We start from the raw sequence: 12,967 nt of genomic DNA, 5'->3' as shown, positions 1-12,967 counted from the left end.
AAAACCTAAAATGCAACAAAATAAATAAATGGGAAAAAATTTTTTTCCTTAAATCAGAGGAAATAAAAAAACATATCTTAAACATGGTAAGGTTTTTAATGTAAATGTTAAGCCTTTGTCTTCTTACCATAAACATTTCTAGTGGTTTAGGTATAGAAAGTGAGACATGCTTGTAAATAGAGATTTCCTTTACAGTTGTAAATTTCTTTTATGAAGACTATCAAAATAGCCAGCTAAATGTAGACTGACTTAGTTTGATAGATGGGTTTTTCAACTTGGTTTGCTTCTTGATTAGATTACTGGCAAGAAAGCTGAGCTCTTTGATGAGCAGGGCAAAGAAAATCCGGTATAGCTGGAAGGCAGAACATTTAGATCTCCCAAAATCAAAGATCCCATTTTCACACTGAATTATGGGTCCCCAAAAGAGGAAAGTGCCACTGGGCTGGACACTGCAATGCTTCCATAGTGTATTTCACTGCAGTGACATTCTCCCAAGGCTGGTGGGCAACTCAACGCCAACCGGCTCACTCTGTGATCCGTCCATCTCCCGGGAATATTCTCCCTCACTAGGGGGTGTTTCCATAGCTTCTAGGTGCCCAAATCATGCTTTTCATATCCAGATGCACAAAGAAACAAGTATCCTTCTGTAGTAATAACGATTTGCTGTAAACAACTGCTGTTAAAACCATCTCTAACACCATAGCTCTTGCCAGTGACTCACCAGCCATCATGCACACTAGTGTCAAGTTCTCCAACAGTACAAAGTAACCTCTGGCAGACCCCAAAAGCCAAAGAGATTGGCTTATGCAATACAAAAGAGAGCAGAGTTTTATATCTGAGGGGAATTTGTCTCTTTGCAACTCTCAAGGTTTCATTAAAAAATAAAAAGGAAAAAAGAGAATTCTCCCTGGCACCCCCCAAAAGAGGAGTCTTGGGCATCTCTTTTGTTTTCCTTAAGGGATTTTGGGCTGTTAGAAAATATTTTTTGCTTTTCGGTACCCTCTTGTGGCATTGAGGGTGGCAAGGGGAAGGAAAAACAGAATTCAGTTGACACATGGTTGCCTTTGGCTCCATAAAGTAGCCAATGGCTACTACTGATTGGATGGTTTAGGGAGATCCATGGCTGGGCCCCAGGTTGGCCCACACCCCTGGTAGAGCACTGAGAAGGCATTGGAATTTGACTATAGAGTAAAAGTCATAACAAGGTTTCTGCAGGTGAACTAGCAGAAGGATCATTAATGAGAAAAGCTACCACAAAGGAGGACATGCAGACCCATATTGATTGCTTGGTGCCGATAAAAGTCAACTATTGACTACAGAGATCTTATAAAAGAATATTTTCCATTCTACTGCAGCAGCTGCTAGCTACCCCTCCTTATCCCAGTGTGATAGATGGCTCTCAGTTAGCAATCACTTGAAACCTGCGAGCATTTTTGGAGTGCCCCCGTACTCATGCGGTGGTCCACAAGCCTCTGCATGGGGAACCACACCACTCCACATAGAAGGGGCTGCCACCCTCGGATTTACCCACTGTGGAGGCTTCATTCCCTTCGCTCATTTCTTGGTCTCTCAACTCCCAGTTAACTCACCAAACGTTCTGCAGTGGCAGATCTCTGCAAAACTAGCACTCAAGACTGAGGAAGGCCGGCTCACGCCTATAATCCCACCATTTTGGGAGGCCAAGGCAGGCGGATCACCTGAGGCCAAGAGTTCAAGACCAGCCTGGCCAACATGGTGAAACCCTGTCTCTACTGAAAATACAAAAAAGGTGGGCTTTGTGGTGCACACCTATAGTCTCAGGGACTCCCGAGAGGCTGAGGCAGGAGAATCGTTTGAACCCAGGAGGTGGAGGCTGCTGTGAGTGGAGATTGAGCTATTGCGCTGCAGCCTGGGCAACAAGAGAAAATTCCGTCTCAGAAAAAAAAAAAGGAAAAAGCAAAGACTGAGAAAGCTGAGAGGCCAAAGAAAGAGGCTGACAAATCCAGTTTCACAGAAAAAAACACTTAATAAGGACTTATGATCAGAAGTCATGTCTTAGGCAGCCACAAGATGAGATGCCCCTGCACCCCCAAGCACAGGGCTTTTATACCATAGGAAATTTGCCTAACAGAAGGACTTATGATAAATGGGGTTTCTGATAACCATCAAGGTTGTTTTGACCTAAGGGCAGGATTTACAGTAAGCACATGGAAATAGGAATCTCAGAAGCATTCCCAGAACATGGGTTAATCAGAAGTCACATGGTGGCTTAGCATTCAAGATGGAGTTGCTTTAGCCTTCACATAGAGTAACTGTTCTTTCTCTTACATTTTAGGTGATGATGCAAGACTGGCTAGAAGGATAGCCAATGGGAACAAAGGCACAGGGATCCTCCTTATGTGTCCCCTACACCTTCTCTTTTGCCCTTTGGCAGGGCCTAGTGACAGGTGAGACCTGACCAGAAGTGAGAAAAGGGAGGTGGCATCTTTCTTCTTTTCAGGAGATTTGATTGCACACCTGATGCAACCGATTCTGACATATCGACTGTCCTGGTCTGCCATTCCTAACCCATGCCAAACCCTGCACACAAGGGTATGTTTTAAAAGACCCAAAGTTTGTGTATTTTTGTTATTTTCCTGCCAGGCGCTCAGGAGCCCTGGGGTCTGCCATCTTGTCATTCATCGTTAGTGAAGGGAAATCCCACCCACAGAGGGGAATTCCTAATAATATCTTCCCTTTGTAAACATTTCTGCCAATTTCTAAGGACTTTACTCATCTACCTTGAGCTTTAAAATCACTCTGTGAGGCAGGAAGAAAGAAAAGGTTTTGTCACCTTCACTTTATAAATAAGAAAAATAAGGTTAGAGAGGTCAAGTGACTTGCCCAAGGTCAAACAGCCAGTAGGTGGTTGAGCAGAAATTTAATCCCGGGTCATCTGACTCCAGGGCTCAGTGGAAAGAAGGCTGACTTGGGAATCTGGGGATCTGGTTAATGTTTTAGGTCTGCAGGTAACTCCTGCAACCCCTGATAACAGCTTTTCAACTGGAAAGTAGGAAGTTGGGGTCACCTGGGGGATCCCTAGGTTCTGTGATTCTCTGTGCTAATGGTAAGTGTGATCATCCATTTCTCCCCCCGAGTGCTCCCCAGTATTACTCAAGCTATGAAAATTAGGAATAGAAGTTAATGTATTCCAGGGAGAATTTATTTCTTTCCTGTAAGTACAGATATGGTGAAAAATCACTGAGGAATTAGCAAAATCCCTCAGTAGCCCCAAACCTCCTTAAGTCACTTGTGCTACCTGAATCTGAAGTTAAGCTCTGGCTTTGTCCTAAGCTGCTGGCAAGCTGCCCATCTAATTACAACATGGCAGGAATCTCTGTTATGGCTTGCAGAGCAACGATGTGCTTTACCTGAAATTCTCTTACAAAAACTGTCATTTTAGAGTGTGAGCAATGAGAGGCTGTTACAGAGTCTGAATTCGGGGTGTTGTGGTTACTTTGAACTTGATGTCACCCACTGAAGCCACCTCTGCATCTCCTTCAGTAGCCTTCCCGCCAGTGTTCCTGACTCTACAGACTGACTTTTTTTGTTGGTAATGACATTTCTGCCTTCTGAATTCTGAATATTGCCTTGATTTCTATGGTAACACCCAGAAGGGAGATCAAACAAACAGGTTCACGTCACATCGCATCAGTTTCTCTTCCTCTCCTGGGACAACTTTGCTTTTCACATTGCTCTGCTCTTCCTTGTTACAGCAGAGCAGTGGTAATTGATGTGAATGTTCTATTACGCAGGCAGAAGGGTGAGCCAGAGGCCTCTTAGTTAATAGACAGTTCGGTTTTATCAAGCTTGTTGAAATACTTTGCATTCGGATAAAATTCTTAAATTTTTTATTTATTTTATTTATTTAGTTTTGAGACAAGGGTCTCAGCTCTGTCACCCAGGCTGGAGTACGGTGGTGTGATTTCCACTCACTGCTGTCTCTACCTCCCAGGCTCAAGCAATCCTCCCACCTCAGCCTCCCATGTGGCTGGGACCACAGGCATGTACCACCGTGCCTCGCTAACTTTTTTCATATTTTTTGTAGACATGGAGCTTCACCATGTTTCCCAGGCTGGTCTTGACCTCCTGGATTCAAGCAGTCCTTCCACCTTGGCATCCCAGAGCGCTGGGATCACAGGCATGAGCCACAGCACTACTGGCTGGACTCCTCCAATTTACTTTTTTTTTAAATTTATTTTATTGCATTTTAGGTTTTGGGGTACATGTGAAGAACATGCAAGATTGTTCCATAGGTACACACGTGGCAGTGTGATTTGCTGCCTTCCTCCCCATCACCTACATCTGGCATCTGTCCCCTTGCTATCTCTCCCCAACTCCCCACCCCCCACCGTCCTTCCCCTATTTCACCCCAACTGACCCCAGTGTGTAGTGCTCCCCTCCCTGTGTCCATGTGTTCTCATTGTTCAACACCCGCCTGAGTGAGAACATGCGGTGTTTGATCTTCTGCTGTTCTGTCAGTTTGCTGAGAATGATGGTTTCCAGGTTCATCCATGTCCCTACAAAGGACACGAACTCATCGTTTTTGATGGCTGCATAATATTCCATGGTGTATATGTGCCACATTTTCCCTGTCCAGTCTATCATTGGTGGGCATTTGGGTTGGTTCCAGGTCTTTGCTATTGTAAACAGTGCTGCAATGAACATTTTTGTGCACGTGTCCTTATAGTAGAACGATTTGTAATCCTTTGCATATATACCCAGTAATGGGATTGCTGGGTCAAATGGAATTTCTATTTCTAGGTCCTTGAGGAATCGTCACACTGTCTTCCACAATGGTTGAACTAATTTACACTCCCACCAACAGTGTAAAAGTGTTCCTATTTCTCCACATCCTCTCCAGCATCTGTTGTCTCTAGATTTTTTAATGATTGCCATTCTACCTGGTGTGAGATGGTATCTCAATGTAGTTTTGATTTGCATTTCTCTGATGACCAGTGATGATGAGCATTTTTTCATATGTTTTTGGCCTTATGTATGACTTCTTTTGTAAAGTGTCTGTTCATATCCTTTGCCCACTTTTGAATGGGCTCGTTTGTTTTTTTCTTGTAAATCAGTTTTAGTTCTTTGTAAATTCTGGATATCAGCCCTTTGTCAGATGGGTAAACTGCAAAAATTTTTTCCCATTCTGTTGGTTGCCGTTTCACTCTAATGACTGTTTCTTTTGCTGTGCAGAAGCTGTGGAGTTTGATTAGGTCCCATTTGTCTATTTTGGCTTTTGTTGCCAATGCTTTTGGTGTTTTGGTCATGAAGTCCTTGCCTACGCCTATGTCCTGAATGGTTTTGCCTAGATTTTCTTCTAGGGTTTTTATGGTGTTAGGTCTTATGTTTAAGTCTTTAATCCATCTGGAGTTAATTTTAGTGTAAGGCATCAGGAAGGGGTCCAGTTTCTGCTTTCTGCACATGGCTAGCCAGTTTTCCCAACACCATTTATTGAACAGGGAATCCTTTCCCCATTGCTTGTTTTTGTCTGGTTTGTCAAAGATCAGATGGCTGTAGATATGTTGTGTTGCCTCTGAGACCTCTGTTCTGTTCCATTGGTCTATATCTCTGTTTTGGTACCAGTACCATGCTGTTTTGATTACTGTAGCCTTGTAGTATAGTTTGAAGTCCAGTAGTGTGATGCCTCCTGCTTTGTTCTTTTTGCTTAGAATTGACTTGGCTATGTGGGTTCACTTTTGGTTCCATATAAAGTTTATGGTGTTCTGTGAAGAAGGTCATTGGTAGCTTGATGGGGATAGCATTGAATCTGTAAATTACTTTGGACAGTATGTCCATTTTCACGATATTGATTCTTCCTAACCATGAACATGGACTGTTTCTCCATCTGTTTGTGTCCTCTCTTATTTCGTTGAGCAGTGGCTTGTAGTTCTCCTTGAAGAGGTCCTTTACGTTCCTTGTTAGTTGTATTCCTAGGTATTTTATTCTCTTTGTGGCAATTGTGAATGGAAGTTTGTTCTTGATTTGGCTCTCTTTAAGTCTGTTATTGGTGTATAGGAATGCATGTGATTTTTGCACATTGATTTTGTATCCTGAGACTTTGCTGAACTTGTTTATCAGTTTCAGGAGATTTTGGGCTGAGACGATGGGGTCTTCTAGATATACAATTGTGTCGTCTGCAAATAGAGACAATTTGACTTCCTCCTTTCCTATTTGAATGCCCTTTATTTCTTTTTCTTGCCTGTTTGCTCTGGCTAGAACTTCCAGCACTATATTGAATAGGAGTGGTGAGAGAGGGCATCCTTGTCTACTGCCAGATTTCAAAGGGAATGCTTCCAGTTTTTGCTCATTCAGTATGATATTGGCTGTTGGTTTTTTGTAAATAGCTTTTATTATTTTGAGATATGTTCCATCAATACCTAGCTTATTGAGGGTTTTTAGCATAAAGGGCTGTTGAATTTTGTCAAAGGCCTCCTCTGCATTGATTGAGATAATCATGTGGTTTTTGTCTTTGGTTCTGTTTATGTGGTGTTTATAGACTTGCGTATGTTGAACCAGCCTTGCATCCCCGGGATGAAGCCTACTTGATCGTGGTGGATAAGCTTTTTGATGTGCTGTTGCAATCAGCTTGCCAGTACTTTATTGAAGATTTTTGTATCTATGTTCATCATGGATATTGGCCTGAAGCTTTCTTTTCTTGTCGAGTCTCTGCCGGGTTTTGGTATCAGGATGATGTTTGTCTCATAAAATGATTTGGGAAGGATTCCCTCTTTTTGTATTGTTTGGAATAGTTTCAGAAGAAATGGTACCAGCTCCTCTTTGTATGTCTGGTAGAATTCAGCTGTGAACCCGTCTGGACCTGGGCTTTTTTTGGGTGGTAAGCTCTTAAATGCTGCCTCAACTTCAGACCTTGTTATGGGTCTGTTCAGGGTTTCAGCTTCTTCCTGGTTTAGGCTTGGGAGGAGGCAAGTGTCCAGGAATTTATCCATTTCTTCCAGGTTTACTAGTATATGTGCATAGAGTTGTTTGTAATAATCTCTGATGATGGTTTGAATTTCTGTGGAATCTGTGGTGATATCCCCTTTGTCATTTTTTATTACATCAATTTGGTTATTCTCTCTTTTCTTTTTTATTAATCTGGCTAGGGGTCTATTTTGTTGATCTTTTCAAAAAACCAGCTCCTGGATTTATTGATTTTTTGAAGGGATTTTTGTGTCTCTATCTCCTTCAGTTCTGCTCTGATCTTAGCTATTTCTTGTCTTCTGCTAGGTTTTGAGTTTTTTGATCTTGCTCCTCTAGCTCTTTTAATTTTGATGATAGGGTGTCAATTTTTGATCTCTCCTTGCTTCTCATGTGGGCACTTATTGCTATGTATTTTCCTCCAGAGACTGCTTTAAATGTGTCCCAGAGATTCTGGTATGTTGTGTCTTCATTCTCGTTGGTTTTGAAGAACATCTTTATTCTGCCTTCATTTCATTGTTTATCCAGCCAACATTCAAGAGCAAGTTGTTCAGTTTCCATGAAGCTGTGCAGTTCTGGGTTAGTTTTTGAATTCTGAGTTCTAACTTGATTGCACTGTGGTCTGAAATACTGTTTGTTATGATTTCCATCCTTTTGCATTTGCTGAGGAGTGATTTACTCCCAATTATGTGGTCAATTTTAGAGTAGGTGTGATGTGGTGCTGAGAAGAATGTATATTCTGTAGATTTGGAGTGGAGAGTACTGTAAATGTCTATTAGGTTTGCTTGGTCCGGGTCTGAGTTCAAGTCCTGGATATCCTTGTTAATTTTCTGTCTGGTTGATCTGTCTAATATTGACAATGGGGTGTTAAAGTCTCCCACTATTATTGTGTGGGAGTCTAAGTCTCTTTGTAAGTCATTAAGAACTTGCCTTATGTATCTGGGTGCTCCTGCATTGGGTGTGTATATATTTAGGATCGTTAGCTCTTCCTGTTGCGTTGATCCTTTTACCATTATGTAATGTCCTTCTTTGTCTCTGTTGATCTTTGTTGCTTTAAAGTCTAATTTATCAGAGATGAGAATTGCAACTCCTACTTTTTTTTGCTCTCCATTTGCTTGGTAAATCTTCCTCCATCCCTTTATTTTGAGCCTTTGTGTATCCTTGCATGTGAGATGGGTTTCCTGGATACAGCATACCGATGGGTTTTGGCTTTTTATCCAATTTGCCAGTCTGTGTCTTTTGATTGGGGCATTTAGTCCATTTACATTTAGGGTTAATATTGTTATGTGTGAATTTGATACTGCCATTTTGGTGCTTGCTGGCTGTTTTCCCCATTAGTTGATGCAGATTTTTCATTGTGTTGATTCTCTTTACCATTTGGCATGCTTTTGGAGTGGCTGGTACTGGTTGTTCCTTTATATGAGTAGAGCCTCTTTCAGGAGCTCTTGTAAAGCAGGACTGGTGGTGATGAAATCTCTGAGTACTTGCTTGTTTGCAAAGGATTTTTTTTTCCTTTACTTATGAAGCTTAGTTTGGCTGGATATGAAATTCTGGGTTGAAAGTTCTTTTCTTTAAGGATGTTGAATATTGGCCCCCACTCTCTTCTGGCTTGTAGGGTTTCTGCTGAGAGATCTGCTGTGAGTCTGATGGGCTTCCCTTTGTGGGTAATCCAACCTTTCTCTCTGCTGCCCTTAGTATTTTCTCCTTCATTTCAACCCTGGTGAATCTGAGGATTATGTGCCTTGGGGTTGCTCTTCTTGAGGAATATCTTTGTGGTGTTCTCTGTATTTCCTGGACTTCAGTATTTGCCTGCCTTGCTAGGTTGGGGAAGTTTTCCTGGATAATATCCTGAAGAGTATTTTCCAGGTTGGATTCATTCTCTTCGTTGCATTCAGGTACACCTATCAAATGTAGATTAGGTCTTTTCACATAGTCCCACATTTCTTGGAGACTTTGTTAATTCCATTTTACCCTTTTTTCTCTATTCTTGCCTTCTTGTTTTATTTCATTGAGTTGATCTTTGACCTCTGATATCCTTTCTTCTGCTTGGTCAATTCAGCTGTTGAAACTTGTGCATGCTTCACGAAGTTCTCATGTTGTGTTTTTCAGCTCCATCAGTTCGCTTATATTCCTTTCTATTTTGTCCATTCTCGTTAGCATTTCCTCAAATCTTTTTTCGAGGTTCTTAGTTTCTTGCATTGGGTTAGAACATGTTCTTTTAGTTCACAGAAGTTTCTTACTACCCGCATTCTGAAGTCTGATTCTGTCATTTCATCGCACTAGTTCTCCATCCAACCTGGTTCCCTTGCTGGTGAGGAGTTGTGATCCCTTGTAGGAGGAGAGGTGTTCTGGTTTCGGGTGTTTTCATCCTTTTTACACTGGTTTCTTCCCATCTTTATGGATTTATCCACCTGTCGTCTTGGTAGTTGCTGGCTTTCAGATTGGGTCTCTGAGTGGACGTTCTGTTTGTTGATGATGAGGTTATTTCTGTTTCTTAGTTTTCCTTCTAACAGTCTGGCCCCTCTCCTCTAGGTCTACTGAGGTCCACTCCAGGCCCTGCTTGCCTGGGGATCACCTGCAGCGACTGCAGAACAGTAAGGGTTGTTACCAGTTTTCTTCTTCTGCTATCTTTGTCCCAGAAATATATCCGCCAAATGTCAGTCTAATCTCTCCTTTATGAGGTGGCTCTTTGGATATACAGGGTTCAGGGAGCTGCTTGAGGAGACAGTCTGTTCTTTATAGGAGCTTAAATGCTGAGCTGTGTGCTCCGTTGTTCATTCAGAGCTGCTGGGCAGGTATGTTTAGGTCTGCTGCAGCAGAACTCATAAACCACTTTTTGTTCCCAGGTGCTCTGTCCCAGGGAGTTAGGGCTTTATTTATGGGTTTCCATTGTGCTGCTGCCTTCTTTTTTTTTTTCCCCTTCAGAGCTGCCCTGCCCAGCAAGGAGGCAGCCTAGTCATTGTCTGCTTGTAGAGGCTTTGCTGAGCTGCTGTGGGCTCTGCCCAGCTGCCAAGTGAACTTCCCTGCAGTCCTGTTTATATGGGTGTTGTTAGAGCTGCCTCGGCAATGGTGGCCCACCTCTGTATTGGCGGGTTGCCTCGGCAATGGCAGGCTGCCTCAGTAATGGCAGGTTGCCTTGGCAATGGCGGGCTGCTTCAGCATTGGCTGGCTACCTCGGTAGTGTTGGAGTGCCTCGGTAATGGCGGACGCCTCTCCCCCACAGAGCTGGACTGTCCCGGGTTCAGCTGTGCTTGCTGTGAAACTCTCAATCCAGAGAGTTTCTGATTGCTGTTCTTTTGTGGGGGTGGGACCAGCCGAGCCTGATCGCCTGGCTTCCTGCCTCAGAGTCTTTTTTTTTTTTTTAAGTTGGTGTTCCAGTCGCCTGTTGAAGAGGCACCGGAATCTGTGTGTTTTCCCGTGCGGCGACTCACTGCACTGGCTTAAAACAGTGGCACTGAGATTCGTGGCACTTTTTTTGCCCTGGAATCTACTGTCCTGGTTCCCTGTTCAGTCCCCTTTTTAAACAGATGAATGGGCGACTTCCTGTGGCTCCAATCGCCAGCCAAAAGGGCACCCGGACCAGTGTATTTTGTACGGAGAACTGCAGGGCCGGGGCACTGACAAAGCAGCCGGGCGGGGTAAAGCAGCCGTGCCAACCGACACAGACGCGCTGGCGACCTGTGGGGCTTCTCTGCCTGGGAATCTCCTAGTCTGTGGGCAATAAAAATGCGGCTTCCATTCACCCTCTGCGCTTTCACTGGGAGCTGCAATCCTGAGCTGTTCCTAAATGGCCATCTTGGATTGATTACCCCAATTTACTTTTATTCGCCAGAATGATGATGGCTCTGGTTCTCACCCTGTTGTCGTTTGCATGGGAATATTCTCTAGGCAGAGATAAGGCTTCTTTCTGCCCTTTCTCCACCCAGACTAAGACTGTGAGATGAATACACAAACGACATCCACTGAGGCACCTTCTCTTGTGAGTTCTCTGCTGCCAACAGACAAATGGGGTGGACACAGCCTGGCAGGCAGGTGACAAAGGGAAAGTGAAGGCATCATTACTGCCAAGTGGCCTTAACATGGTGCAGAAGCCTGGCCTGAGGCTGTGAATGCAAGCCTCTGGGCTTTCCAGGGTTTCTCTGAAATCTGGTGTGAGAGTTTAGCCTCTTCCTTTCTGGTTGGACCCTTGAAGGTAGCATGATACAAGTAGCACACCAAAGTGTCCAGATTGAAAAGATCAAGATTAGGATGGAAACATATTTTCCTTAGAATAACATTTTTTAAGTGCTATTTTAGGTCACTGTGTCTTAAACCGTGGGCTCCTTAGACTTTCAGACGCTCTTGAGGGTGTATTTGTTTACTGGGGCTACCATGACAAAGCACCGTAAGCTGGTGGCTTCAAGAACAGGTATGCTCGCCCGGCTCCAGAGGCCAGAAGCCTGACATCAGCTACGCTCCCCGTGAAACTCCTAGGAGAGAATCTTCCCTTGCCTCCTCTTAGCTGATGGTGACAGCCAAAAATCCCTGGGTGTTCCTTGGCTTGTAGACACGTCTCTCCAATCTCTGCCTCCACCATCACAGAGCTGTTTCCCTGCGTCTTAAATGAACACCAGACCCATTTGCCTGGATCTCTTATACAGATACCAGTTATATTGGATTTGGGGCCCACCCTACCCCAGTTTGACTTTATCCTCATTTACCTAATTATTTTGTGTTTGTTTTGTTTGTTTGTTTGTTTTGTTTTGAGACAAGGTCTTGCTCCGTTGCCCAGGCTGGAATGCAGTGGCATGATCATGGCTTACTGCAGCCTCAACCTCAGAGGCTCAAGTGATCCTCCTGCCCCAGCCTTCCAAGTAGCTGAGACTACAAGTGCATGCCGCTATGCCCAGCTAATTTATTAATTTTTTTTTGTAGATATGGGGTCTTCCTATGTTGCCCAGACTCATCTCGAACTCCCGGGCTCAAGTGATCCACCCACCTTGGCCTCCCAAAGTGCTAGGCTTAAAGGTGTGAGCTACTGCATCAGCCTAATTTACCTAATCACATCTGTAATGACACTATTTGAAAATAAGTTCACATTCTGAGGCACTGGGGATTAAGACTTCAGCACATGTATGGGGGGCACAATTTAACACATAACAAGAAAGAATACAGAATCCAAGATTTCCTAGATATATGTGTCCAGAGAACTTTCTTTTTGTTTTTTAAGGAGGGGGGTCTCCCTCTGTTGCCCTGGCTGGAGCACAGTGGCACCATCACGGCTCAGTGCAGCCTCAACCTCCTGGGCTCAAGCAATCCTCCCACCTCAGCCTCCCAAGTAGCTGTAACTACAGGTGCACACCACCATGCCTGGCTAATTTTTTAAATTTTTTGTAGAAATAGAGTCTGGCTATGTTGCCCAGGCTAGTCTCAAACGCCTGAGCTCCTCCAGCCTCAGCCTCCTAAAGCACTGGGATCACAGACATGAGCCATGGCACCAGGCCCCAGAGATCAAAGGTAAAGGGATCAAAGAGAATGCTGTGGAACTACAGACCTGTGGACGCTGTTGGTAGAAGGATGCCCTTGGCTCTCTGAAATCCTTGCTTATAGACCTCTCCTATTCACCTTAAATATTACTGCCAACATCACTGCCTTGTCTTTCAGGCTGTGACACTGTTATTCTTCCATCTCGATTTCCTAGAGCGCCATGGAGCTCGCTACCAGCAAGAGGAACTCCTGCCTTTTGAGTGAGGCTGCACAATTGGCCTGCTCCTGCCACGCTCATGAACTTGCTCTCTCAAAACGAAACCGGGACCCTCTCTAAGTGTGTGCCTGCCAACTTGTGGGGGGGGGGGGTCTCTTTTTTTAAAACAAGTGAGAATATTTTGCCTCTTGCCAAGGCTGGCACGGCTTCAAAGTGCAAGCCATCTCCCTGCAGCTGCTTTGCACCCTCCTGAACCCCCCTAGTTATGCTCTGGTCTTTCCTCTGGTGTTTGAGAATGGCCAATGTGCTGATTCACCTGTTCTGTCCCTACTAGTTCTTGAGGTG

Source organism: Cebus imitator, unplaced genomic scaffold (assembly GCF_001604975.1).
Source record: "Cebus imitator isolate Cc_AM_T3 unplaced genomic scaffold, Cebus_imitator-1.0 Scaffold6, whole genome shotgun sequence".
NCBI classification, from domain to species: Eukaryota; Metazoa; Chordata; class Mammalia; order Primates; family Cebidae; genus Cebus; species Cebus imitator.
The sequence above is the reverse complement of the archived record's forward strand: the minus strand, read 5'-3'. Positions refer to the sequence as shown.